The sequence below is a fragment of the Heterocephalus glaber genome, unplaced genomic scaffold (assembly GCF_053883595.1).
Source record: "Heterocephalus glaber isolate CG9 unplaced genomic scaffold, H.glaber_assembly_v1.0 deba00001572, whole genome shotgun sequence".
In the NCBI taxonomy this organism is placed as follows: domain Eukaryota; kingdom Metazoa; phylum Chordata; class Mammalia; order Rodentia; family Bathyergidae; genus Heterocephalus; species Heterocephalus glaber.
The window spans coordinates 11,298,297-11,325,278 of record NW_028258357.1 but is presented as its reverse complement, the minus strand read 5'-3'; the positions used below and the strand labels follow the sequence as shown (position 1 = coordinate 11,325,278).

The 26,982-nt window shown below is 38.6% G+C and overlaps 2 long non-coding RNA genes across 5 annotated transcripts in view; one reads left to right on the top strand and one right to left on the bottom strand.

Moving 5' to 3' along the window:
* The first annotated feature begins 13 nt into the window (after positions 1-13).
* LOC101724169 (uncharacterized) lies at positions 14-21,720 on the top strand. Of its 3 annotated transcripts, XR_015443531.1 has the most exons (7): positions 17-224; positions 1,343-1,489; positions 7,479-7,640; positions 8,017-8,391; positions 9,080-9,241; positions 10,819-10,865; positions 21,446-21,720. It is a non-coding gene; the product is annotated as an uncharacterized LOC101724169 (long non-coding RNA). The 3 variants fall into 3 exon arrangements; XR_015443530.1 differs by having other exon boundaries at positions 15-224; positions 8,017-9,241; XR_015443529.1 differs by having other exon boundaries at positions 14-224; positions 8,017-10,865.
* The window catches only part of LOC147823571 (uncharacterized), a 56,285-nt gene continuing 40,467 nt past the window's right edge, over positions 11,165-26,982 (bottom strand). Inside the window, exons 2-4 of one of the 2 annotated variants that reach the window (XR_015443533.1) lie at positions 14,265-14,462; positions 12,193-12,302; positions 11,165-11,254 (exon numbers count right to left, since the gene is read on the bottom strand). This is a non-coding gene — a long non-coding RNA (uncharacterized LOC147823571). Of the gene's footprint in view, positions 11,255-12,192; positions 12,303-13,338; positions 13,576-14,264; positions 14,463-26,982 lie in introns of those variants that run through there. The other variant, XR_015443534.1, reaches the window with a different exon arrangement.

Sequence of the window (26,982 nt, the reverse complement as noted above, 5' to 3'; positions counted from 1 at the left end):
TTTATTTTTCAGTAACAGATTGTATTTAATAAATACCAAGACTATCACAATGCCCAAGGGGGACAAAGAACAAAGTATTATAATTTAAATGTCTCTTTTATTAAAAGTATAGTGGAAAATTATCTGGACATATGCATGAATCATGGATTAGACATCTCAGAAAGCTGCTTGCTTTTTTGTGTCTCTGCTTAGTGGGTGTCTACAGTGGAGAAAGACAGGAAAATGTGAGTACCACTTAAGTATCTTACATGGTTGCCTACAATCCCTGTGCAGATTGGACTAACCCATGAAATAATACAAGTGTCACCAAGTATAAAATTTGTGCTAAGAAAATTCCTAAGGGCTAAAATAATTGGGGAAGAGATCATAGAAAATGGACATTAGATTAGTTCTGAAGTTATGGGTATGGTTTAAATCTGTGGAGAGAAATGAAACCTGAAAGACAGACAACTAACAGCAAAGATGCAAACAGCACACTCTCCGTGGAGAGGATGGTGGTGAAGGGCAACAAGATCAGAGGAATAGATGCATGAAACATGTTTAGAAGTTATGCCCGGATTATGGAGAAACTTGAGTCCTAGGAACGGAATCTTGGCTTTGTTCTGGGAGATCCTGGAGAAACTTTACTGAATGTTCTGAGAAGATTACACTTAAAATAGTATGTGGAAGAAATCTGAAAGAAGCAGAGTCAACGTTTCAAAAAATTATCTAGGAGCTTACTGCAATATTCCTGTCATAGTGGTCCAAAAATAATGGTAGCAAAAGGAAAGGAAATCTACAGAAAAAAGGAGGCAGAGTGATGCTCGATTCTATCATCCTTGAATTTATTAGGTGTGGATTGGATTCCTCCATGTGTTGTATAAAAATAGCTGCTATTGCCGTCCCCTCCCACCCCTGCTATGAGCATAGACTCTAGGAGATCATAACCAGGACTGAATTTGAGACTTGTGAGTGGAGTTGTTAGCATAACATTATGTTAAATGACTCTCGTGGAAAGTGAGACAGAGTCCAGAACAATACATTAAAATACTTGGCAAGTGACTAGGTTGCTCTACCTTCCTCCAAGAGCCTGGTAAACTTGTGGGAAAGCAAGCAAGGAGTATGATGTGCTTGGTGAGTCTTCAGCTTGACCAACTTTAGAAATGGCTAGAAAATGAGCTCTGAACTTGCAAAACCAGAAACCACCCCTCAAATCCCAGACATCTTCTGACTTCAAAACTAGTGAGAAAATGCTTTGGGCCAGTAGTCACAAGTTTCCTTATTTGTCTTGACCCTGTCACTCAGTAGTATGACCATGGGAAGTCACTTCTGCCAAATCTCATTCAGTTTCTTTGTTCATTAGACCAATACTACCTGTCTGGGAAACTCAGAAAATTACCATGAAGATCAAAGGAGAAAAGATATATTAAGACACCAGAACACACTGTGATAGAGAGAAGAGAAGAATGGCAAACTCCAGTTGGGTAACTGCCTTATCCTAGTTATCAAGGTGTGATTTTCAACAGTATAGTTTGTATAATTTTTAAGATCTCTGAAAGAACTCTCTGGAACCTTAAGTATCTGCGCAATTGCATTCAATGCTAGCACTTTGCATTGAGCATACAGTACTGTTCTAAGCACAGTACTTAGGACTTTGTTGCCTATTTCTTGATCCTTTCATAACCACTCTGTGAGGTGGACAAAGATCCTGAGATACACAGGGTCAAAGTCATTTTCTATAAAGCATGCAGATCAGGTGTCAAGCTTAGCTATGACATTATCTGGAGAATTTGGCATTTAGTAGGTGATTAATAAATATTCACTGACTGAATTTACCCTGAGGCTGACTCCTATCAGAAGTCCATCTTGTAGTGATTAATACAGAAGTTGGCAAACTACAGGCCATAGGCCGCATTTGGCCCACAATTTGTTTTTGTCGATAAAGTTTTATTGTAACACCGTCCAATGAATTGGATGTTTATGTGGCCCTCACAATTTACATATTAACTCCCAAAATGATGATATTAGGAGATGGGGTCTGTGGGTGGTGCCTTTATGAAAGAGACTTCAGAGAGCTCTCTCACTTTCTTTCTCTAAAAGAAGGACACAACAAAACAAGAGTCTAACTCAGAAAATACTTTTACCAGTTGCCAAAAATGCTGGCACCTGGATCTAGGGAGTCTAATCTGCAGAACTGTGAGAAATAAATTTCTTTTGTTTATAAACCACTCAGTTCCTGTTACTTTGTTATAGGAGCCTGAAGTAAAAAACATATGTGTGTACATTTCTCTATATGTTGTCTCTGATTGTGTTCCCTCTACAATGGCAAAGTTGGGTATCTATGACAGAGAGTTTATGACTCACAGTTTCTAAAATATTCACTATCTGGCCCTTTAGAGGAAAAGCTTGTTGATCTTTGATCTGATGTAATGACTGCATTTTCTGTCTGTTGACTTCCCACAACAGAGAACCATTTAAAGTAGCTATGTTAGTCAGCTTTCTGTCACTGTGACAAAATACATGAGGTAATCAATTTATAAGGATGAAGGGTTTATTTTGGCCCATGGTTTCAGCCCATGGTCATTTGGTCCTCACAGCTTTGGATCTGTAATGAGGCAGAACATCATGGCAGAGAGTACAATGCAGAACAATCAAGGGAGAGAGAGAGAGAAAGAGAGAGAGAGAGAGAGAGAGAGAGAGAGAGAGAGAGAGAGAGAGGGGTGAGGGTCCTAATATCCCACTCAAAGGCACACCTCCAGTGATCTAACTTCTTTGCACTGGGATCTATCTCCTAAAAGTTCCACCACCTGCCAAGAGTGCCACAGGCTGGTGAACAAACCTTTAATATTTGGGCCTTTAGGAATATTTAAGATCCAAACCCTAACAGTAGCCATTCAGGCATGTGCAATGCCGGAGAAGCAAAGGATGAGCATTCTGGTAAGCTGTGTGAAAACATAACTGGTCTTCTGGCCACCTTACTGGATCTGTTTGAGGTCATTATACTGACCCATTTTAGTTTTTATTAAAATGTTTTAGCATGCTTATCCATTGGAAAGCATGGTCATGCATATGAGAGATTTTTAAAAATTTGTAATTGAGAAACTCAAGTCACTGATGGCTCAGAAGTGAGTGAATAATAATGATTTTACAATGGGAGAACGGATTTTTTAAAAGAAAGTTTGGGCTATCATCTGTCATGAATGAAAACAAAACAAAGTAAATAGTATTTAATTGGATGTTATTTATGTTAAAGGGATTACTTCAGGTTTGATTGTATTTTGTGGATTTTTTTTTCAGTAATTAGGGAAGTGGGTCACATACTACCTTTCTTTCTGTCAAGAGGAAAAAGGCCTTTTTTAGAACCCACATATTCATAATTAGTTTTGTTAATTCATATCATAGTGACAGTTTCAGGCCTCATTCTTCATTTTAATAACATATTTGAAAAGTTATTAATAGCCAATTATTTGCTTTCCAATGATACAGGAATATATATTAGACTCAAGAACTCATTAGAGAGTGAACATTATGAGATTGGACTCTGAATTTCAAAATGGCCACCTATCTTTCCACTGCTTACAATCATAGTGAACTGTTTCTATGGGTTGAGTTTCCCTTATTTATGGAAATGTGTATGAATTTATAATACAAGGGTATAGAGTTGTAAATATATGAAGCAGCAACTGAAAATTTGAATAGAAATTCCTGTTGTTCATTCACTTGACAAATACACATGGAGCACCGATGGTGTATCAGACGTAGTATTGGCCACCAGTCACGCAGGACGTCCAAAGCACACAGGGTAACAACTTCAACAGAGCCAGGGAAGGAAGATAAGAAGCAATACTTTATAAGCACTGTAAAGAAAATGAATAGGGCAGAATAATAAAGAAAAAAAAAGGGAAGAACCAACTAAAATAGGCCACAGTGGTCGTTAGGTGTGGGGAAGAGGAGGCATCTACAAAGGCCCTAAAGCATGTCTGAGCTTGGGACTTCCAGTGAATAGAAAAGGGTACAGTGCAGTTGGGAAAAGCAGAAGGAGGTAAGGCTAGAGTATGTGTGCAGGGATTTGGGGACCATTTCAAGAGAGAAGAATGTGTTAAGTTTTTATATATTTTGAAGTGAAAACATAAAATTTCACTTCTTAAAAGAGAGACTAACACAAGGATTATTTTTCTGGACAAACTTCAATGCATCTTTTGCAGGACATCATTTTTCATCTATTTATCCCTAAAATCTCCAAGGGAAAGGTCAGGATTGTGCAATGTGACTCACACTTTTGTGACTAATTATATAACAATGCTACTAGAGTAAAGCATTTAGAGAGAGGAGATAATTTTACTCTTTTCAACCTAGAATTTTCAGTAGACAAAAACAAAAACATTTCAAGTTTTCTCCAAAAACATTGCCATCTCTGCAGATTCTAATTACTGTCCTTTCTCCCTTTTACAAAAGAGTCATATCCTAATTTATCACACTAAAGAAAAACATTTTTGTAAACCCTGTGTATTGCATTCCTGAGTTGTCACAAGAATGAAGATTATTAATACACATATGTATGTATATATATATATATATATACATATATATATAGTTTTCTAAAAGTCTATGTGGTGTGGCAATTTATAACATAATAAGGAATTTGACAGAGAATTACAGCTTCTGAAGTACTAGTATTTTGCAGATGGTAATGTATGACACTATCACTTAGTATATGTAAAAATATGAACGCAGCAGGTATTCCAAGCCAGATGAAATTTAGAGAATTCTTAATAGAACTGATAAAATATTAATGATCATGATAATTATTAACACAAAAGTCAATTTGTCCTAAGGAGTTGGGCAGAAAAGATTGGTCAGGATATAGTGACCCTTCTGTCACTTATGTAAGTGGGCACCTTTTGTGTTGTGGATTACTCTACTTTGAACAGCTGGGTTTTGAATCACTAGATGATTGGCACTTATCCTCGTAATCACTAACCATCAAATGGGATCAATAGAGAAATGTGAAAGATAGAGTTTCAAGCTCTATGGTTTCCACCTGCAATTTCACCAGGAAGTGGGAAAGCCTGGATGTTAATTACTTAGAAGATTAAATCGCTCTTACTGTAAAGCTGGTACTGGGAACAGATTATATGCCCTTTAAAGCATGCTTTTTTTTTCCATTATGTTTATTGGTACATTTTAGGTATACAATATAGTTACATTCATCATTGGGATCTTGTACCTGTACATGATGCATCTTGGTTCTTATTTTTTCCCCATTACTTGTGCGCCCTTCACTCCCTCCACCCTTCCCTATTTACAGACTTCATTTCCTTTTTTTTTCTCATATTTTTTCTTCTCCCTTCTTTCCTTCCCTCTACTCCCCCCACTTCCCCTACTCCTTTAGACCTTTTCTTCTAAATTTAATTTAATTTAAAATTTTATGTTTCCTCCAGAGTCAGTCTCATTAATTTGTCCTCCAAGGTACTTCTTAGAAGTTGTCAAATTTATTTCAAAAAAGATTTTTTAATATGCTTTCTATATCCTTTTAAATTCTGTAAAATCTGTGGTAATGTCCTCTAAATTTTGATATTGTAATTTAAAAATATATAATTGATATTGTGTAATAGGAAGAAAAAGTCTAAAGGAGTAGGGGAAGTGGGAGGGGTACGGGAAATGAAAGAAGGGAAAAGAAAAAATATGAGAAAAGGAAAAAAATGGAAGCAAAGTCTTTGCAAATAGGGAAGGGTGGAAGGGGTGAAGGGAGGGCTAGGAATGGGGAAAAATAAGAACAAAGATGCATCATGTAGAGGTACAAGTTCTCAATAAGAAATGTAAATGTGTTGTATACCTAAAATGTACCAATAAAAGAACTTTTAAAAATTTGAATAGCACCTACTAAAAAAAGTATATTTATCCCTAGTTTGAAAACCTACCTAGATGACAACAACAGGCTTATATACATTTTAACTGATAAATTGTATCAAACATTTAAAACAGAAAAGAAGGAACACTTCTCCCTTCATTTTAGGAAATCAACATTGTGCTAATCCTAAAACTGGATAAAGATAATAGAAGAAAAAAGTATGAACATACATAGAAATTTGTTTAACAAAACAAACTATTAGAAGTCAGATCTGGCAGGATGTAGAAAGTGGTTTTGTTATAGGGATGGCAGTGTTGGTTCAGCATTGGAAGATCCACCCCCAAAAGTCATCATTTTAACAGAGGAAAGGAAAAAGCCATGTGATCCTGTCAGTAGTTGCAGAAAAAGTATTGGACTAAATTCTACTGTAAAGCATGCTTTTTTGGGAGAACTGTGTGGTCTTGCAAAGAGTAAGATTAAGCATCAGAAGACGTAATCTTGCTAAGCTAAAACTAAGTATGACCTTGAGCAAATCACTCAAGCTCTTTAATTGCCAGCTTCCTCATCAGTAAAATGAAAATAAACCAAAAAAATTGTCTTTTGTCTGCTTTAGCATGTTTTTGAGGTCAAAAGAAACCATTTGGCTCTCTGTGAAGCATTATACATGTGTTTTAAGCACTGTATTTCATTTGACAGTGGGAAATCAAGAGAGGACCCTGTGATTGCTTTAGTGTGGTCAATGTTTATCCCAGGTCACACTGAGTCGTCCCAATTTTGGGGGTCCATGGAACATCTTACCTCGGTTCATTGCTCCTCCTCGCCCTCCCCCTCCCCTCCCTCTCCTTCTCCTCCTCCTTCTTCCTCATCTTCATCTTCTCGTAATGAGTAACACTCTCATCTCATTCTCTGCCAACCCTGAAACCCGGCGGTTAGTTTAGAGTTTGATTCTTGTTCAACTGCCACAACTAAACCCAACGCCAGCCCTTTAGGGTCTGTTTGCATCACCTAGCCTCATATTCTGTGCCCTTTGTGCTGCCTCTGCCTTGATGCTGATTCTTATTTCTTGCTAACTCATCTCCTCTGATGAGCTAGCGCTTATCATTGATGGCAGACTAAACTTCCTAAAGTAGAGACTTAGTCAAACAATTTCATTATTAAGAATTTTCTAATGTTTCTAGAGCTTTCAAAATACAGCATTTTGGCACACATGATTTTTATTCTCTAGCACTATATTAACCAAGTCTCATTCTCTCACATTCTCTGCATGTCCTTTACTCTGTTTATATCAATACCATTTCATGCTTCTGCGAGTTCGCACATGATCTTAACACAGTCTAGAAAATTCTTTTCCCTACTGGATGCCTGGAGCACTTGTTCATTCTTCAGGCTTTAACAGTATGGCAAACTCTTCCCAGAAGCCTTCCAGATACCCGTCCCTTCTCTGGACGGATGTGACTTCATGTATACCTTTTCTGTTCTTATTAATCCTGATCCCAGTCCTCCTGTTTTCCTATGCATCCCTAGATTCTAACAGGGACTAGTACATTAGCTGGCATTCAAAATCTTTCTTTTTGAATAGATAAACAGGCCAGATAGGTGATCAAGTTAAAATGAGGGTCTAAACTAATCTGTCTCCTGTTCCTGTAAGAACTTCGAAGAAATATGGACACAGAAAGAGACATCAGGGATCTTCATGTGCAGAAGAAAGATTGTGTGAAGACCAAGAAGGTGGTCACCTGGAAGCCACAGAGTCCTTCACAGAAGCCAGACCTGCTGACACTTTGACCTTGAACTTCTGGACTCCAAACCTGTGAGAAAAATAATTTCTGTTGTTTAAGCCCCTTCTAGTGTGATATTTTTATCATGGCATCTCTAGCAAATTAACAGAGAGGGACAGAATAGTAGATAAAGTCTGAGAAATAACAGAAGCTCAGCGGGGGTTATGGAAGAAAATTATGTTATGATACGCTTGTAAGGATTTACATTTCTATTTTAATGAAAGGGAAGCCATTGAAGGATTTGGAGATGGTAGCTAATATGGTCTGACTTTCACCTTCATAGTACTAGGAATTGATTTTGCAGGAGTTATACGACTGTCAAAATTATCGACTTCATAGGAGAGAAGGAGTGAAAAAACAGTAAAATGGAGAGAGCATTCAAGATGCTTCTTTGCTTCTATTTTACAGCTGAGAATACTGAGGATCCAGAAAATGAAGTGAATTACCCAAGATAATACAGTAATTGTATAGCAGTCCCAGAAGTAGGAATCAGGTATCTGATGCTCTTCACTACCTTGGGCTTGGAGGGAAACACATTGGCTTCTCACATAACGAACACAAGTTTGGCTTCCTAATATTTTAAGGAGGCTGCCTTTCTTCTTGTGAGGAGATACTACACAGGAGTGAATGACAGTGACCTTTTATACACTGTAGGTCTCAGCTGCTCACCCATATCTCTGTGACCCAAGGAGCTTGAGAGACTGGCAGGAAGAAGTGGAAATTTTTCACGGGCTCCAGTCAGACTGTTTCCACAGATGTCCTTCATGTTGGATCATTTCATTGGTAGAACAATTTTCAGAGATGATAATAAGAGGGATAAACTAGGAGAAGAACCTTCTGGTTCTAGATTAACAAAGAATTAGTGTATGTGTACGTATATATGCATATTTGTATTGTATACGTATGTACACCCTATTGTATATACACAAAATAGAGAAATATCAAGTATATAGATAATAAAATTGGCTTAAAGTGTACATACGCTCAACACCATTCATAGGCACTGGAATACTATAGCATAGAGATCTGAATTCAAATCACAACTCCATCTCTACACAAACTTGGAGAACTTAACTGGATTTCAGCAAGATGCAGTTTCTTCATTTGAAGTATAGGATAATAATCACATAACTCATAAAGTTGTGACAAGATTGGAAAAGGTATTGGGCATAAAAGGGAGAAAATAATGCCTGGGTCACAGTAAATGTTCGATAAATGTAGCTTTCATTTTTATTGTTTTCCCTTTTGCTTATTTTGGATTTAACATTCTCTTCTTTTTCTAGTTTCCTAAGGAAACTAAGATCGTTGATTTGAAATCCTTTTTCTTTTCTAATGTAAACATCTATTTAATACCATAAGCTCTAAGAACTGTTTTAGTTTCATTCCACAAATTTTGCTATGCTGTGTTTTTGTTTCTATTCAAGTCAAAATGTTTTCTAATATCCTTTGTGATTTTCTTTTTGTCCTGCAGGTCAGTCTCTAAATATTTGAAGTATTTTGCAGATATATTTCTGTTGCTGAGTTCTATTTAATTCTCTTAAGATTCAGAGAACACACTTCATATAATATTAATCCTCTTTAATTGACTGGGACTTGTTTTATGACCAAAATATTGTCTATCTTATTGAATGAGGTAAGCGTATTTGAAAAGAATGTGCATTCTGTTGTTGGATGGAGGGTTTCATCAATTTTAATTAGGTCAAATTGGTTGATAGTACTGTTAAAGTCTGCTACATCTTCACTGATTTTCTGTATACTTTTGTTATCACGAACTGTGAGTGAGGGGGCAGTTTTCTAAGTGTAAAAACTATACAATGTTATCTTATTACTATAGCCACTTCATCTTCCTTTTGATTGGTGCTTGCTTGACATAATTTTTGCTGTTCTTTTATTGTTAATTTTAAAAATCTATATGTTAAGTGGTGCCTTTCAGCAAACACGCAGTTGGGTATTTTCTTTTAATCCAATTTAGTAATTCAGTTCAAGTATACAGACTTTTAGCAAAATAGTTATTGATATTATTGATTTTATATCTTCCATATCACTATTTAATTTCTAGTTATTGATATTCTCTGTTTCTTTATTCTTTTCTTATTTTTTAAAATTAGGTAAATCATTTTTATTATACTACTTCACACATGATGTAAGAACATCACATCAGGACACACTCATTCATTTCCCCTTCCAACTTTTATGCTATACTGCCATACTCTTTACTTCTACATAAGACAGAGTCCAGAATTCACTAGATTTTTTCTTGAAGAATTATCCATCTTTTAAAGAAACTAGAAAACAATGTTTTATATCATAATTATTATATTTTTCTCTTTATATATTCTTGTCATTTTTTTTCCTACTTATTGATTTTTTTCCTGGCTTTATGGATTTTGTTCTATATATTTAAGTAATACTAGTTTTCAGTTGCTTCTGTTTTATTTCTTGGTATACAGTTAAGTTACCTGGAAGCAGTCAAATCCTATCAAGATCTGTTAGGATGGGTTCAGAACAGTCATTTGTCTAGAGCTCATTGGCTTCCGGGGCTAAGATAGTGCCCTCCGAGGATTCTACCCACTGTTTATTGAAGTATGAGGCATTTCCCTTCTTGCTTTCAGGATGAAAACTTAATCCCAGCCCCGTGTGAGCCCCAACAGTTTTCCAACTATTCCTTTCTGATGTTTCTTTCCCCAGCCTCTCCGGAATTTGCAGATCAGAACTCAGCCAGTGAGTTGAAGAAATCCTCTGTGTATCTGAATAGCTCTACCTCTTTCTTTGTGCAGCTTTCTTTTTTCTGGTACTCCTCAAATTCTATCTTCCTCAGCTCTCTAAACTCCTACCTCTATCTCCTCCACTCAAGACTGGGTAGCTACATTTAGGTCTCCCCCACTGTTTCCTACAAGCAACCAGGTAGTGAAAGCACAGGGTTTTAGGTGAACAAGTTATCCTGGTTTGTCCAGGACTTTTCTAGTCTTAGCACTGAAAGGCTCTTGTTCTGGAAACAACGTAAGTCCTAGGCAAACTGAGATCACTAAGATAGTTGGTCACTCTATATCACATTGTTGTTTTCCCTCATTTAGGGATCATGGTGCTGTATTATCTTTGTTTTACATCTGGGAAAAAATACACATAATCTTCTGTTTTCTGATTATTTCCAAATTACCCTATTACTTCATTTTGGCTACAAATTGATGACCTGATTTTTTTTTTTTTAAGATTATTTGTTCCAAATGAAAAAATCAACTGGAGAAGGCAGAATACAGGTACAAAGACTAATTGATACCTATGATTATGCTCTTAGCTGAGGGTGACCTAGAAATATGTAGTGATATGTATGGTCAAAAAAGTTAGGAGTTAAGAAATATTTGAGAAATAATTTGCATAAATAAAAGCTCTAAAAACAACTTGCTACAGTAGATATTAAGTGCTCCCTAAAGATCCATGTAGTGGAGGCTTTGTCCTTGGCATGGCATTGCTGAGAGGTGGTGGGCCCTTTAAGAGGTGAGACCTTTAGGTCATTGGGGGTGTGGCCTTGCAGGGGGCAGTGGGGACTCACCTCCTTTCACTTCTTTCCATTTCATCCCTGGCCATATGGTGAACAGTTTTGCTCTGATGCACATCCCCCACCATGATGTGCTTCTCTCCCCAAATCCTAAAAGCAAAAGGACCAGTGGGTTATAGACTGGAAACTTCAAACCTGAGAGTCAAAATAAACTTTTTCTTTTTGTAAATTGACTATCTCAGATATTTATTGCAATGATGACAAACTGACTAACATACAGCTCATAAAGCAGTTTTTAGGTTGATTTCATGAATTCAAGTAATTATGAAATGAACTACTTGTTATGATACATCCTTTGTATCTTCACCACATCAAATCATAGGTATGATCGTTAGACCTAGGGCTCACATCTATTGGACAGAGAATCTAGTAAGCGGGGAGGAACTTAGTAGAGGGGAATTAGCAGTTCATAGAGGGAGCAGGGTAAGTGATTGTATTTCAGGGGACAGGGTGGGACATTTGAGACTTTCCTGGAAAAGTCTCAATGGAAATTCCTACTGAACCTGTGATGACCAGTATGTAAGAATGACTGCTTACATGTCTAGAGCCATTGGACCATCTCTTTCGACATCTGATGTATTCACAGCTACTTGGTGAAGATCAAAGTCCTTGCTAATCTACATTATGTAGAAAGCTGGACATCATCATCCCAGGGTCCAGGGTAAAATGTCTTATTTGCATCCTACATATTTTTCTTCTCATCATGTATCAGAATTTACATGCCATAGTTAACTAGATGTAGACCTACTTATTGGGAACAGAGGAGCTCCACTGCATATAAAACTCTCAGAAGAGAATATATTTTAGGACATTTTATTTCTTAAGGTAGAGGAATTCCTGTGACTTAGTACAGGCCTCTTCCTTCAACAAGATCTTGAAGACCTTGGATTTGTCCTGTTTTGAGGAGGGTATGTGCACATGTATGTTTGTATACTGTGTGTACATGTGTGTTAGCTTGGTGAAGAAGAGAACAAGAGCCCCAAACTGTCTAGCAATAATCAACACATAGCAAACATCTATCAAAATACCTTCCAGTAAATCCAAACCAGTCAAAATGCCTGATGTCAGAGCCCTTCTGAGACAAGAGGGGGAGAAAAATGTGGTGATTTCATGACTAATACAGGGAGAGGAGTCAGACCTAAAGAAGTAAAAAAAAAAAGTGAAGGACTTAAACTTTTACTGAGTATTTTAAAATCCTTATCTAAAACTGATCAAGGATATAAAGAACTAAAGGAATAAATCACTTCTGTTATACTTGATTGTGACCCCCCCCTTTTTACATTTTACAAAAGTACACCCATTTTATAAGACAACTTCAGGTGATTTGTATCTGTTTTGACAAGTAGTTTTGCAGTATCAGAAATCTGGAAAATGGCATAAAATAGATCTCTCCAAAGAGAATTCCAGACTAATAATTGAGGAGTAAATAAACAATTCATTAGGTTAAGACTTTTACAGAGGAGACTACATCTACTTTATTTAATTGATCCCCAACACTCATCCCTATGCTTGCATATGATAGATGTCCAGCAAATATTAATTGAATGAAAGCCTAAAGTCTTAAGAATAATAACATTCCACAGACAAATGAGTTTAAAATTGTTACATCAGGCATTCCTTTTCATAGATTCACAACATGCATTAACCTATTAAAGGCTCTAAGAAGACCTACAGTAAATATATATATACATATATATATATATATATATATATATATATATATATATTTTTTTTTTTTTTTTTTTTTTTTTTTTTGGGTACCAGGGATTGAACTCCAGACCTTGTGCTTGTGAGGCAGGCAGCAGAACCACTGAGCTAAATGTATTTTTTGACTGAGTAAGTTCTTCACCAGTATCTTTGACCATGGAACTGGTTTCTAAGGAACATCTATTAATATCTTGCAGGAATGTTTCCATAACCCAATATATCTGTTTTTTGGGTTTTTTTTGGTACCAGGGATCGAACTGAGGTCCTTGTGCTTGCGTAGCAGGCATTGAAACCACTGAGCTAAATCGCTGGCCCAACCCAATATATCTTTGAAGTAGCAAAGCTGATCTTAAAAATGAAGATTTTAAAAGATGACTCTGACATCACATTATACTCTTATTGAATTGAATTCACACTACATTTTATCCATTTAATTTGAAATGGTTTAAAATATGAGTTGGACTGGATTGCAAGTAGAAAACAATTTATATTTTACTCATTCCTTTAAACCTGATATTTTGACTACTTTCCCTAATTCCCAGGTTCTACTACCCAGTAAAATTCTGGATAGTTCTCTGTTGGCATTTCCGATTACCAGTTGAAAAATATCTTTGTTCAAGGTAGTAAAAAGTCTAGTCCACAGTTTAATCCATGTAAACTTCAGCTTTGTCTCATCCACAGCTGTTATCACTCAGGTTGAAAATCTAGGGAGAGAAAGAGGAGTCAAGCTGGTTTCCTCATTTCTCCTCTCTCCATCTGACTCTCCTTCCCTAGCTAAGATTTCTGTCTTCCCCAGAGATAGAGGGATGTGGTGGAGCAACGGAAGGTGAAAAGGTGAGATAAGAAGTTCTAACTTGAGTGGTACTGTTACAGTCTTTCCTTGGGATTGTGGAGCTACCAATGGATTTTTTTCTCATGGGATATTTTGTTGAGCTTTTTTTTTCTTTTAAAGATACTTCTCTTTTCTTAAAGATCTCTCACAAAACAAACAAAACCACAAAAAACTATTCCCTTGGCTCCATTTTGCCTTCTTAGTTGAGTTACTTATGATTTCTCCAGTGTCAGCTTGTCACGGTACCTGACCTACCTTTCCACACAATTTCTCTAAAGATGACCCAATCTGCCCCTTTTGAGTAAAATTCTTATTAGCCCCATAAAGTTTTGGAAGTGTTGATTATTCACAACACAGCCCTGCTCCAGGCAGTAGGCAGGGACCACTCTGCCACTGTCTCTGTGTTTTCAGGTATGAGTCACACATCAGAACATCTGTTGCCAAAAGTCCAGGAAACATATATGCAGCTTTGCAGGTGATCTCACTGAAGTGTTCTCCCTTGGCTCATGTTAAAGAAGAAAGACACCTATCTAGGGAGGGGGTGAGGATGAGGATTCTTACTGAATTGGCAGCACCTTCCAAGGAAATCCTTAGTGTCAGCTTTCAAGTCTCTCTCGACAGGCTGGAGGTGGCCAATGTGGTGTCATGAGTTGAACTACCTTCACATCCTCTTCCCATGTCCATCTCTAGCTGAGCTACCACTTCACTTTAGATGGAGGGCTTCCTTGGCACCAGCTGTGTGGGCCTCTTCTGATACACCTAGACAAAAGGAAGCGCACCACTGAATGTCCCTTTGTACGTGATTTAATATACTCAATCTGCACTTGCAGCTTTTATGAAAAATATAACGAATAGCAAGAGGAACCACAGATGAAATAAGAACTAGCCATGGATATAACCACTTGGTCTTAATCGTGTTACTTATAATGCATAGGGCTTATGAAATAAGGAAGGAAACAACTGAAAGTATTACTTTTCTGCATCATTTATTAGCTTCATATGGTGGGTTTTACAGCCATTAGAATTCAGACAGAGATTAAATTACACTTGCAAAAGCCTTACTTTGCTCTATTGCCCAGTTCATGGCCATCAGACCACAAATGAATTTCCCCTATTAATACCTATCTGTTCTTGGGCTTGCACTTGTCCTTTTGTTGTGTTTGGCTTTTGCTATAATACCCATTTTTCCCATCGTCTCTTGTTAGCTGGCTCTTTGTGAGCCCAAAGACATTAAGGCCACCAGCAATGATACTGGAGAGTCAAGAGTGTCATTAAAAAAAGAACAAAGAGGGCCAGGAATTTAGCTCAGTGGTTCTGGTGCTTGCCCAGCAAGCACAAGGACCTGGGTTTGGTTTCTGGTACCAAAAAGAAAAAAGAAAAGGAAATAGCAGTTCATATTGAGCATCAATTCTCTGACCTACATTCAGGAATTATTTACATAATTTATCACATTAAAACTCACAGCTTTCTGAATTCTTAAATTTTCTCACAATATTCTAATACAGAGTTTCTCAGTCATGGTTGCATATTAGAATACCTGGAGGAGCATTTAAACTTCCTAATCCTTATGCTGAAACTCTCTCTATTAGATCAGAATCTTTGTGTTTCTACCAAAGTATGAGCAGTCAGTGATGAGTGTTGCTATCAATACCTCTGGTCTGGAATGTAACTTCTACTCTTTCATAGCAGAACAACTATTAAAGCCCTTATGAAACCTCATCTCATCTATTGTAAAGAAAACATGGAAAGATGAAAAGTATCTTGTTTAGACTGTATGCTTATTTTTGCCTACTCAGTATCTCTGTAAAAGTTAGACCCACCATTTAAAAAAATCAGCAGTCCTGTCAGGCATGGTTGCACACATATGTAAATCCCACAATTCTGGGAGGTTGAGGTAGAAGGATCGCAAGTTCACAAGTTCAAGTTCAACCTGGGCAATTTAGCAAGAACTTGTCTCCAAAGAGGACAAAAGAAAAGGAGGTAGGATGGGGGGGGTGCTTGAGGTGTAGCTCAGTGTGACAGCTATGGGTTCAATCCCCAGGATTGCGAGGGGATGCAAGAGTCCTAATGACAGAAGTCTAAATATTCAGTTTCTCTTGAAAACTCAGAAATTCTGTTGAAAGTAGCTTACTTCTCTGGATGACAAGCAGCCGGTGCTGGTAGCCCCCAGCCCCAGCCCCAGTGGGCTTCCACTTTGCCCACTGGCCTCACCCACCTGGGATCCCAGCCTGGCCCTGAGAAGCAGAGCTCTGGGCACCTGTTGTTGTCTGCATTTAGAGCAATCTGTCAAAGCTCCCTTTGGCTTTTCCATTTCAAATGCAGCAGACTCCAACTTGTGCCAAAAAGCCTTCTTTGATCTGAATGACTCAAGCCATCCCTTCACCCCTGGATTGTTTAAAAGGTTATCAGGTTCCTCTCTTCATTCTCTACCCGCCTCCACCTCAGAGAGTTTGTTCTGTTCCTTTGCTTTTAAAATGAAAACAAAGCATGACTATATATCTATTCTCCAAAGACTGCAGTTCCTGAAGGCTGAGAGCCAGACGCCTGATTTGTTTTCCATCTAGACCAAGGCACACAGAGAAAGTCAAGGCAAAGCCATTCTGCATTTGACCTTCCTAGGGCTGAATGCACGGCTTGTCAACAGTGGAGCTCAAAACAAAACTCAGGATTTTCAAATCATTGTTCTGCTCACTGGCCTGTGCTTCCTCCCATAAGGACTTGGTTAAGCAACGTCCTGTTTTGCAAAAGCAGAAATCATAATGTACGTATGAGAAATTGGACAAAGAAGAGACATGGGGCCCACCCTTGGGAAAGACGCACTGTAGCCTAAAAGCAGGGTGACTTCATTTCTAGTGGTATAGCTGCTAAGTTGGATGCACTCAACATCTGTGTGTTGAGTCATGTTGTGTGTGGTGTTCTGACCAAGTTTGCACTGGGTGCCAAGAATGTCTTTTCCTGACAATCCACAGAAAGAAATTTTAGAATACTAGAAAGGTTATCTGACAAAGACAGACCTGAATGTAAAGATGACGGGGGGCCTGGAATCTGGTGCTGGTTTTAAGGATAGGGTGGCAAGTGTCCTGAGGATTGGTGACGCTGTCCTTCTTCACTCAGGTATGTGGAGAGACCACAGAGGGCAGATAGATCTACACAACAGGAGGTGTTAGAGGTCAACAGAAATAGAGAGATGAATGTCTAACAAAGGAACTTTGATTTAAGAATAAACAAAAAATGGGATCACAATCCATGACATGCATACATCAGCCAGGGTGGCATCCAGTATGTCCAGAGAACAAAGGAAAGGTTGGGAGTTCCAGCAGGACAGAGAAATCTACATGGAAAAATTCATTGGTACTTTGGGTGCTGGCCAGAGTTGGCAAGCTCTGATTGGTGGATGGGGAGAGTGTTATGTAAAGCTAGTTTTAAGGTTATAGTTGGCAGTTTCTTGTCAATTGCTAAGAGAAAATAGTCTCAAAGATAGAGAGGCCATTGTTTTGGATTGCTTCTGGAGGGTAGTTCTGGAGTAGATGTCCATGACCTGAGTGTTTCCTGTTCTTCCACTTGGGCCCTTGACTCAGTCTTAGTGGGGTGTGGTGGACACTTGCTACAGTGACTCTTCTCACTGATACTTCCTGAGCTGGTGTGCAGTGAGCAGCTTGAGAGCACGGTGCACAGTTGGCATTGCTGTTGCCCACTTGTCTGCACAGCCCATCCCAGAAAGACAGTGAAGCAGAACTAGAACCAGACTTCTGAGTCTGAGGCCGGGCTCTGTCACCTCCCAGCTACGAGACACTGGAGAAGTACGTTTTGTCTCTGTGTCTCAGTTTGCTCACCAGTAAAACAGAGATGAAAATGACAATTCTTCCTTCAAAAAGTAATTATAAAATGTAAATGTTACCACTTGTGAAGTGCTTAGGAAAATACTTGGTCCCTAATAACCATTCATTATGTTTAGTTAGGGGCAATCAACACACATTTTATGAGTAGATAATTATCGTAGCTAACAATGTAGGATACTTGGAATATAGCAGTTGACTTGCTAAGCACTTTACATGGATCATCCCACTTAATTCCAGAAATATGTGCATGACATCCTTCATTCTATTGCTCCATGTTGCAGAGAAGGCAACTGAGGCACAGGAAGAGTAAGTAACTTACTCAAGGTTTCACAACAGAGATGTGACAGAGGGAAGATAACTGTATGTTCTGATGCTATACTTTTGACCACTGTTCTGCCAATTCAGCACTTATTTCCTAGGATGGGCTTTAAGGTAAAAGGTAAAAGCTGTTTTATGAGGCTTAAATATAATCATTTGCTGACATTTTGAAATATATATATAAATAAACACAGCAGAAATCCTGCACTTATTAGCTTCGTTTAGCAAATCAAAAGGTGTTAAAAAGAATAATGAGCCCTGGGAGCTAAGGAAAGAGTAAAGCCAGTCATTCTGACACCAAAGAGCACCAAAGTGCAGTTTCACAGGTGTGTGTCACCTACTTAAGACAACAGCCATTGAATAAATTAATGTTGAGAACTAGGGCACCATGCTCTTTTGCTTTGTTGTTTGTGATTCTTAAAACATACTTTGCTGAGATGTTTTTATCTTCTCAGATATTAGTTGGAGTATTCTAGTGTTATAAAAAACAAACCAGACTTGACGCTGGGAGATGAGAGTTCTAGTTCCAGCTTCTCTACCAAGTAATTTCCTTGAGATTCTACAGCGAGTTTCTTAATAGGCCTGGGCCTCAGATTTCTCTGATTTAAATATAGCTTTGGATTATCTTATATGTGGATTATATTCCATATGGGTTATATTTGCTATTGATTATAAAATTCTTAGTACCTTTAAATGTCTTTCTTTTCCCTTCTGGGAATTTTCTTATACAGTGCACTTTCCCCATTCACACCCCTACATATATATTTTAATTTTTTGAAATCCTATTGTTTCACAATTAAAACATACATTAAATTTAATGGTTTCCTTTTTCCTTTTCCTCCTCCTCCTTTTCCTTCTCTTTCTTCCTCCTTTTCCCTTGTAAAGTTGTGGTTAAGTTGATTGTATATCTTAGAATGAAAGCAAAACAACAACAACAACAACAACAAAACCAAAAAAACCCAAACACAAACAGCAGAATCACCACACTCGCAAGCATTAACTAAAGCTGCTCCAGAGGCTTGCAGATGTATTAACGGACTTGCTTGATGTATTAGGGGACTTGGTTCCTGAAAATGAGAGGAAATGCATCTAAATTGTTTCTTTTTAATTTTTTTTAGACCCCAGGCCCTCTTTTTTATTTAATTTTATTTTATTGGTGCATTTTAAGTGTACAACATAATGACATTCATCATTGGAAATTTGCACCTTTACATAATCTCTCTTGGTTCTTATTTTCCCCCCTTCCCCTGCCCTCCCTTCAACCCCTCCGTCCCTCCCTATTTACAAAGACTTTGTTTCTGTTTTTTCATTTTCTCATATTGATTCCATTCCCTTCTTTCCTTTCCCCCACCCCCCCCCCACTTCCCCTTCCCCTTTGCCCCTTTTCTTCCTATTTCACATTATCTATTATACCTTTTAGTCCTTATTTACACTTTCAGTTTCTCACACCAGAGAAACTGTTCAGTATTTGCACATGTGTCCCGTTTATTTCACTGAAGAGTATGGCCTCAATGAGCATCCATTTAGCTATAAATGTCTCTAATTTCCAGGCCCTCTTTCAGGGAATAGCTTATAGTTTATCTGTAGCAGTTAAGATACCTGCCTTTCCCCTGCCAAGAATGACAGCTCTGTATCAGCAGCAGCACAGTTCTTTTTAAAATTAAAATGTCTCCACGAGTTTGACGCTGCCATCATCTGCATGAACCAATGGCGAATCTGTGAGTCACTTTTTTGTAGTTGGGTGAGAAGACTGGAGGACCCCTCCTTTCTCTAGGCATAAACAAGTAGGAGAACAGCTGGTTTTTGTTTCACAGAAAGATGGGGCAAAGGTTTGCTCATGGCTAGTTTCCTGTTTGTAATGTCTGAAACCAAGGGAGGTGACAACAGCTTTGAAGGTTTCATTAAAGAGGAGAGACTTCTTGCTGGTTGAGCTGGAAGAAAAGTAAGATCCACTCTCCAGTTGATGTCTTGGTACCTCAGATGCATGTAAGATGGATTGTATTATTTCCCTGCTGGCAAGCCTGGAATGACTCTCCTTTGTTGGCCAAGTAAAAACCACACATTTTAGCACTGTAACTCTACCCAGAAATTCCTACAGTTCCATGAACTCTTCTTGTCACTTTGTGCTTGGAATGATTTTCCCAAAGCTTCACCTGGCAATTTGTTCATCGAAATTCCAAGATAGCTCAGATGTCATCTTCCCTGGGTAGCCTTGGGTACCTTATTCATGAGATCAGGTGCCTTGTCTTTGTGATCTGCAATCACTGTATGATTCCTTCTATTATCAAATGTGGCTGCACCTGAAAGCTGTCAACACCACCAATGCACAGGCATTGGATTCTTTTGCTATGGATTGAGGTGGGTGTCTCTATCTCATGTACCCGGATTATTCCAAAACGTGGTCACTGCTGAGAACCACTGCTTTATCTTAAACCTTACTACATATAGTATTGAAGATTTTGTGTTTATCTTCCCCAAGATTAAGTTTCTTGAGAACTGGAATTATTTCGTATAGAAATACATAGTCCTTGAGATGTAAAAATGTCAAGTACTAGAAAGTGTTCGATAGGCAGTTTATGAATGAAGAATGAATGGATGAACAATACACATTCTAACCCCGCACCCACCTATATTTCGAAGCTCTCTTATGTTCACATAGTTGTTAGAACTTATGGAAAATATCAGAATCAATGTGGACTCAGGTATCGAGAGATAAAGGAGGTAGTCTAAGAGAAGTGTCTGAGAAATCAAATAAAACACAGCCTAAAAGAAATCAGGGATAGTTTGAATAAATTAAGAGCAGGTGCTGAGAAAAATAGAATCACAAAGTCCGACCTCAGCAAAAACTTTGGGAAAAAGGGGCCGGGGATTTAGCGCAGTGGTGCCTTGCAAGCGGAAGGATCCAAGTTCGATCTCCGATACCAACCCCCCCCCCACAAAAAAACCCCAAAAAACTTTGGGAAAGAGACAAGACAAGAAGTTCTGGAGCTAGAGATGAGGACCAGGAACATCAGCTCAAAATGTACATTAGCTTCCACTTACATAAGATAGACATGGAAGGTATTCAGAGGAACTTCCTTTGAGACCTAGACTCCGGGGCCTCAAGATCAAGATTTTGAGGGAGCCTGGAGGAGAATCAGGTGAACAGAATCCCAGCTCGAACATCACAAGACTCCATTGTGCTCTTCTTGCTCTGTGAATCTGCATTTGGGGTCAGAGCATGTGCTAAGTGGTTTACATCTTTCCTCCTATTTAATGTGCAGGATTAGGCTTATGACACAGTGTTTAGTATCCTCAACTTGACACATGAGGACAGTGAAGTTAAGAGGGATTGAGTAAGTGCCCCAAATCACCTGCCCAATAAGTGATGAACTTCTAAATGGGAGTAAGCATCACCGACCAGGGAGAGAAGGCCTGAGAGCAGATGGAGGGCTGGGCTGGGCTGGGCTTCCAGATTATCTAGCTAGGAAGAGGGATTTACGGCTTACGTCTGGCAGTGAACTAGGAGGCAACAAGTGAAGGGAACTGTGGCCATGGTTGTCTTAGTATTTTAACTCCAAAAAGCTTCTACCTGTCTGATCCTAGACCACTAAGCGGCCTTGAAGAGTGAGGACAAAGCAATCTTCCTATCTGGACTCCCAGTGAAAGTGTTTTATGGAGGCACAAGCCCCTTCTCGAAGGAAGGATGGATAAGAATATGTAAAATCCAGTAAGTCTGTACTATAGAAGAATGTTTGCGAATAAGGCCTGTGCTGTGATTACATGCAAGGACCCGAGTTCGATCCCCGGTACCAAAAAAAAAAAAAAAAAAAAAAATAATGAGCTTTTACTATATTACTCCCGTAACATGTGAATTTATTGTCTCATCAAATTTTTGTCTTGAAATATTGGTTTGCCATGTTAAGGGGAATTCCCTCTTCCTGGTCCTCTCTCTTCAGTGTTTCTAGTTTGTGTTCAGGCAAGCTTGTCTTCTTTCTTATCTTAATAAACATTTAATTTCCCAGACAAAGTCTAATCTAATTATTCATCCAGCCAATCAGTTTAGTCTGTCTGCCTTAAGGTGTGGTGAAGATGCCTGGAGATTTTAGTCCACTAAAAATTATCTTCCCTTATTAGTCCCTTGTTATGACTAGTTTAACTGGAGTAGCTTATGCAGTCACAGCCTTGAGATCAAACACATGGGAACTGCTGGCCTCTCCCTGAACACAGCATTCAATTCCTGTCTGGGGAAACTATAATACCCTTGCTGTAAGAGATGCCAGGAATAACTTGGCATTTGGGAGATTGCTTGGGCTCATTGAGAAATAATCTGGAATCTGAACTCAGTTTGATCTAGTTCAAATCTTGACTCTGCCATTTGCAAAAAAAAAAAATATTTCTAGGGCCAAGGAAAGTCCAGCATATATTGGTTTCTTTCCTCATCCACCTGTGTTAAAAAGCAGTGTATTCTTCAATCATTTCCATCACCGAGTTATACATACATTCAGTCCAATACACCTATGCAAAAATGCACATAGTTATGAATTTTACTCTCCTCTGCCTTTGGTTTTCTAATAAGGATGTTGAATACAGCTTACAAACAGTCTGTATTTCATGGAAGTTTATTATCTTACCTTTCCTTAGAATGTGGATAGTATATTACCCCTGGCTTCCTGATGTGTGAAAAAATATGTCCCTTCTCTATCAGTCTGTGTCTTCTGATAACAAGTTAGGATGAGCTGTTGCTAAATAATAAAAGAGGAGGTGGCTTCCACAGACATTTACAACTACTGTATTTCAAGAATTTGGTTGGGCAATCTTTACCTCATTTTCAAAATAGATGCAGTGTGTATCATGAGAAGGTTTCTCTGGAGGTGATGAGAGTAATTGGCAGTGTCTGATCTTGGCTCCTTCACTCGTCCCTGCTGGTCCTGTTTTTCCCTCTGTGAAAGGGAGATAGTGCCACATGACAGCTACCGTCCATCCTCGCCTACAGCTCTGTGTCTAGCTCCTGCTGATTTATAAGAAAATAAGTTGACTTGCCGGAAGATAAAAAGATATTAGATGGCAAGTATTTCACAACAGAAATAGTCTTTTTCTGTTCTTATTCTCTTTTCTGTCTAGTTTGTAAAATTATTATAAGGATTGCTTTTTATCACCTGCTTAATCCCCTAAAATATCTCTCACTATGTAAATGCACATGGTCCATTTCCCTGTAGCAATGACTCATTTTACTCATGGGAATCAGGTCTTTGCTAAAGCTTTTAAGAGAGGGTGCCTGTTAGCAGACTTTATTTTTCTCTCTGGCCAAAGGTTTTCCTATGCACAAGACCCACTCATCATCAATCCATTGTCTTCTAGGGGAGAGTTACCAACTAGGATTACGGTGTTCCGAACACAAGTACCATGTGCAAGGAGAATGGAGGAAAGAAGGACAGGAATATTTATGTATTTATTAGATCTCTTGGTTTAGGTTGGTATAACAAAATACCATGGACTGGGTGACTTTAACAGCAAACATTTATTTCTCATGTTTCTGGGGGCTAGAAGTCTAAGATCAGAGTGCTGGCATAAGATTCTTGGTGAAGACCCTTCTGGTTATATTTTGACATTTCCTTCAGAAGTGCAGAGGAAGAGAGACAAGGGACAAAAGGGAAGAAAGAAGGGAGAAAGGGATGGGCAGAGAGAGAGAGAGTTAGTTTTGGGGGAATAATCATTCAGTAACTAGCAGTAAAGCAGACAAAACATAATAGATTCTCCCTATTTTGCCTCTATATTGCTTGTGTTAAACTAATTCATCTTGTGTGATTATCTCTTACCTTCTTTTTTTACATGCACACCCTGCCCCACCTTCTGAGCAAGTCTTATACCTCTTGCATAGCTGAGAATATAAAGCCTCAAAGATCTTGGTGATATTAATGACTTATCCATGGTCTCCTAGGCCCCTGGATACAAACCCTGTTTCATTTTATTTTTTGTGATGAAGACTTCCGGGATCTCCCAAATGTGTCTTTAGCAGGGAAAGAAAAATTGTTTTAGGATGTGGAGAAAGCACTGACTGAGGCAAGACTGTCTAAAGGGTATATTCTGTACTTGCAAGTTTCAAGGAGAGATGCCTCAATGAACTTGGAAATAAGTAAGGAAATTAGATACCCCACAACAAGAGGGGTTTAAATTCTTTTCCCAAATAAAATCACAAAAGTCAGATATGATTTGAGATGTAATAGTAACAGATACCATTGGTTGAACTCATAAGGCTGCTTTGGTTGTGAAATGTTCCTTAGAAGTATTGTCTCATTGACTAAATGATGGCCCTATGAGATGATTGCCACCCTCTTAGACAGTCATGGGCATTGAGACTTACAGAAATATAAGCTGGTGACGTTATGTATCTTGGGAAGATGGGAATTTGGGTATATCTGAATCTAAAATAAATTACTACACAGTGTGTCCCCATTGAAGGTACAATAGGGCTCAAGGAGTTCTTTCTTTCTGCTGCTCACCACTTCAATATGATAAGTAGCCCTCGCGGGAATCACCATTGTGAATACAGAATGTCCTTGGCTGGGAATTGCAGTTATAAGGAAAGCCAACACAATTAAAAGACAAGAAGGAAAAGGGAAAAGTCCCTCTCCCAAATGAGGCTCTTTGAACAATAGAACATTCTTGGTAATTATTTAGAGAGAAATGAACTGGTGAGACATCAGAACTAGAACTATGAAGAGATCTCCAGAAACCACTTTCCTTGCAGTGTTTCCCTGGAAGGTCACTTGTTTAGTTTGTTTCAAAAATAATGAAGAATAATAATATCTATCAAACTAGACTGATTAGAAAAGATTACCAAGAATGGATTGTTTTCAGCCAATTATAGCACAAGAAAGCCAAGTCTAGCTGATTGTCGTTAAGAAAATGGGTAAACAGTGTTCTTGGATTCCACAGTGACAACATTGAAGCAGTCAGTCACTTGCAGTCTGAGTCACTAAAAGCTCAGCTTATTTTTTATCATGGCTTCCACTTCTCACCAAGAGCTGATTATGATAGCAGATCCTTTCCTGGGAACTGAGTGAATTTAAAACATGTAATGACATATCAGTTTATTGGGAGACAGGGTCACAGATAGGAAATGAATCAGAGTTGGCAAACGACCTGGCCACTTATGTCACAGCTGTGTGTGATGAAGGGTAGCCAACCACTGCAGTCCCTGGAGTCCTGTAGAATGGATGAAAGCTTCTTTGTCTTCAAAACTCAAATATTGAAGCTACAGCCCCCAGTGTGATGGCATATAGAGTTTGGACATAATTATATTTAGGTGAGGTCATGAGAATAGGGCCCTCATTATAGGGTTATCATTTTTATAGGAAGAGAATGAGAGAACAAAGATTTCTCTCCACCACGTAGGGACACAGCAAGAAACTGGTCGTGTGCAAGCCAGCCGGGAAGCTTTGTCAGACCCTGACTATGACCTTGATCTTAACCTCTGGAACTCTGAGAAATAAGTGTCTGCTATTTTAGCTATGTTTAGTCCAGGGTATTTTTTTCTAGCAGCCTAAGGTGAATAACATAGACTGGTCTTGAAATATTTAGCAGTTCATTCCTGTCTGATCACCATCACTCACCTAACTTTCTCAAAACAGCTTAAACAAGAGACTCTGCTTATACTAATTTAGAAACAACCTCCTCCCCAACTTCCTGCTCACTCATAATGCATACAGGCAATTTTGAAGGTGATGGGAAACAAATTCATTCACTTTTCAAGTATGTGTTGAACACCAACAGATATGTCAGCCATTTGGAGCATCTGGTATAGGTTGAAGGAACAAGACAAAGCCTCTGTAGAACAAACAGCAATGCAAGACAGTCCACACTGACTTCAAAAAGAGGCAGAGGACAGAAATATAAAGCTATGATGCAACCACTTGTAGCTGAAGACTTAACAGCACATTGCAACGTAGACTATATGTCACAGACTATGCTAGATGCTGGATTCCTAGTCTAGTGGAGAAGACCCTGGAGAAGGCAGAGAGAGAGAGAGAGAGAGAGAGATGGGGAGAGAGAGGGAGAGAGAGATGGGTGACATACAAAATGTAGCAAAATGGAATATCCTTTGTCTAGAGAGGGAATGACAAGAGCAGAGATCTGGAAATGGGCCTGGTTTGGTATATGGATTGGTGGCAGCCCATTAGCACAAGAGGGCCTTCCTCATATAAGAGAATCCACTCAGTAGGAGCTAGTCTGAATTTAAAAAACAAAAGTGTGGGGTAATAGAATGAATAGGGATTCCAATCCTCTGATTCTCCTGCCAATCCTCTTTTCTGTAGATCATTCCATAACCTCAGGGAAGACCAGTAAGGAGAAGTTATTAAGACCATGAGGGTAAACTGTGTGCCAGATGGTTTAGGTCAATCCTAGTTTCACACTTTCATTATTCCATTATTCCCAGTACTCTCATAACACGTCCACACATTTTAGTGCATGTTGCATTTGGAAGTGTGTAGTCTGAGAGGGACTTAGAACCTTCCCTTTGGAAAACCTTTTCACCTCTGGCCTTCTTTTGGGCTGTGAGCTAAGACCGTATATAATAAGCTTTAAATTGTAACAATAACTGAGTCCTGTGCCAGGTGTTATAAAGGGCAGAAATAAAGAGAAATTAAAGAAATATAGCCATAACTTTCTGAAAGACAATGAGAATTTAGGGCAATCTTCCTATTTGCACTTGCAGTATGGGGAATGAAGATATCCATCGCTCTGCAGCAGGGAATTTCCTGACTCCTCCAGTGAAGCATTTTCCACAAACCTGATATTCTTGGAACGTAGGGTAACACCATGAAGTTTCCCTAAACCTGAAAACAGGCTATTATTTTTGGTTTTTCCTATTTTAAAAAACATATTTTCACTTCCCTAAAGAAACAGATCTATGAATGGAGAACCTGTTATTTGCACTTTCTTGGGATCCCAGCCAATTTTCTCTATCAATCTACATCCTCAAGGGGTTGATGCCATCTGTTCTTTAAAAAAATTCTTGTCATCTCTGTCTCCTGACCATTCACAGAGATCACCTGGCTCATACATGGGATGTTGCCAGCATCACAGGAACCAGGAACCAGCTCCATTATTAAAAATCTAGATTGCATTTCTAAATTAGC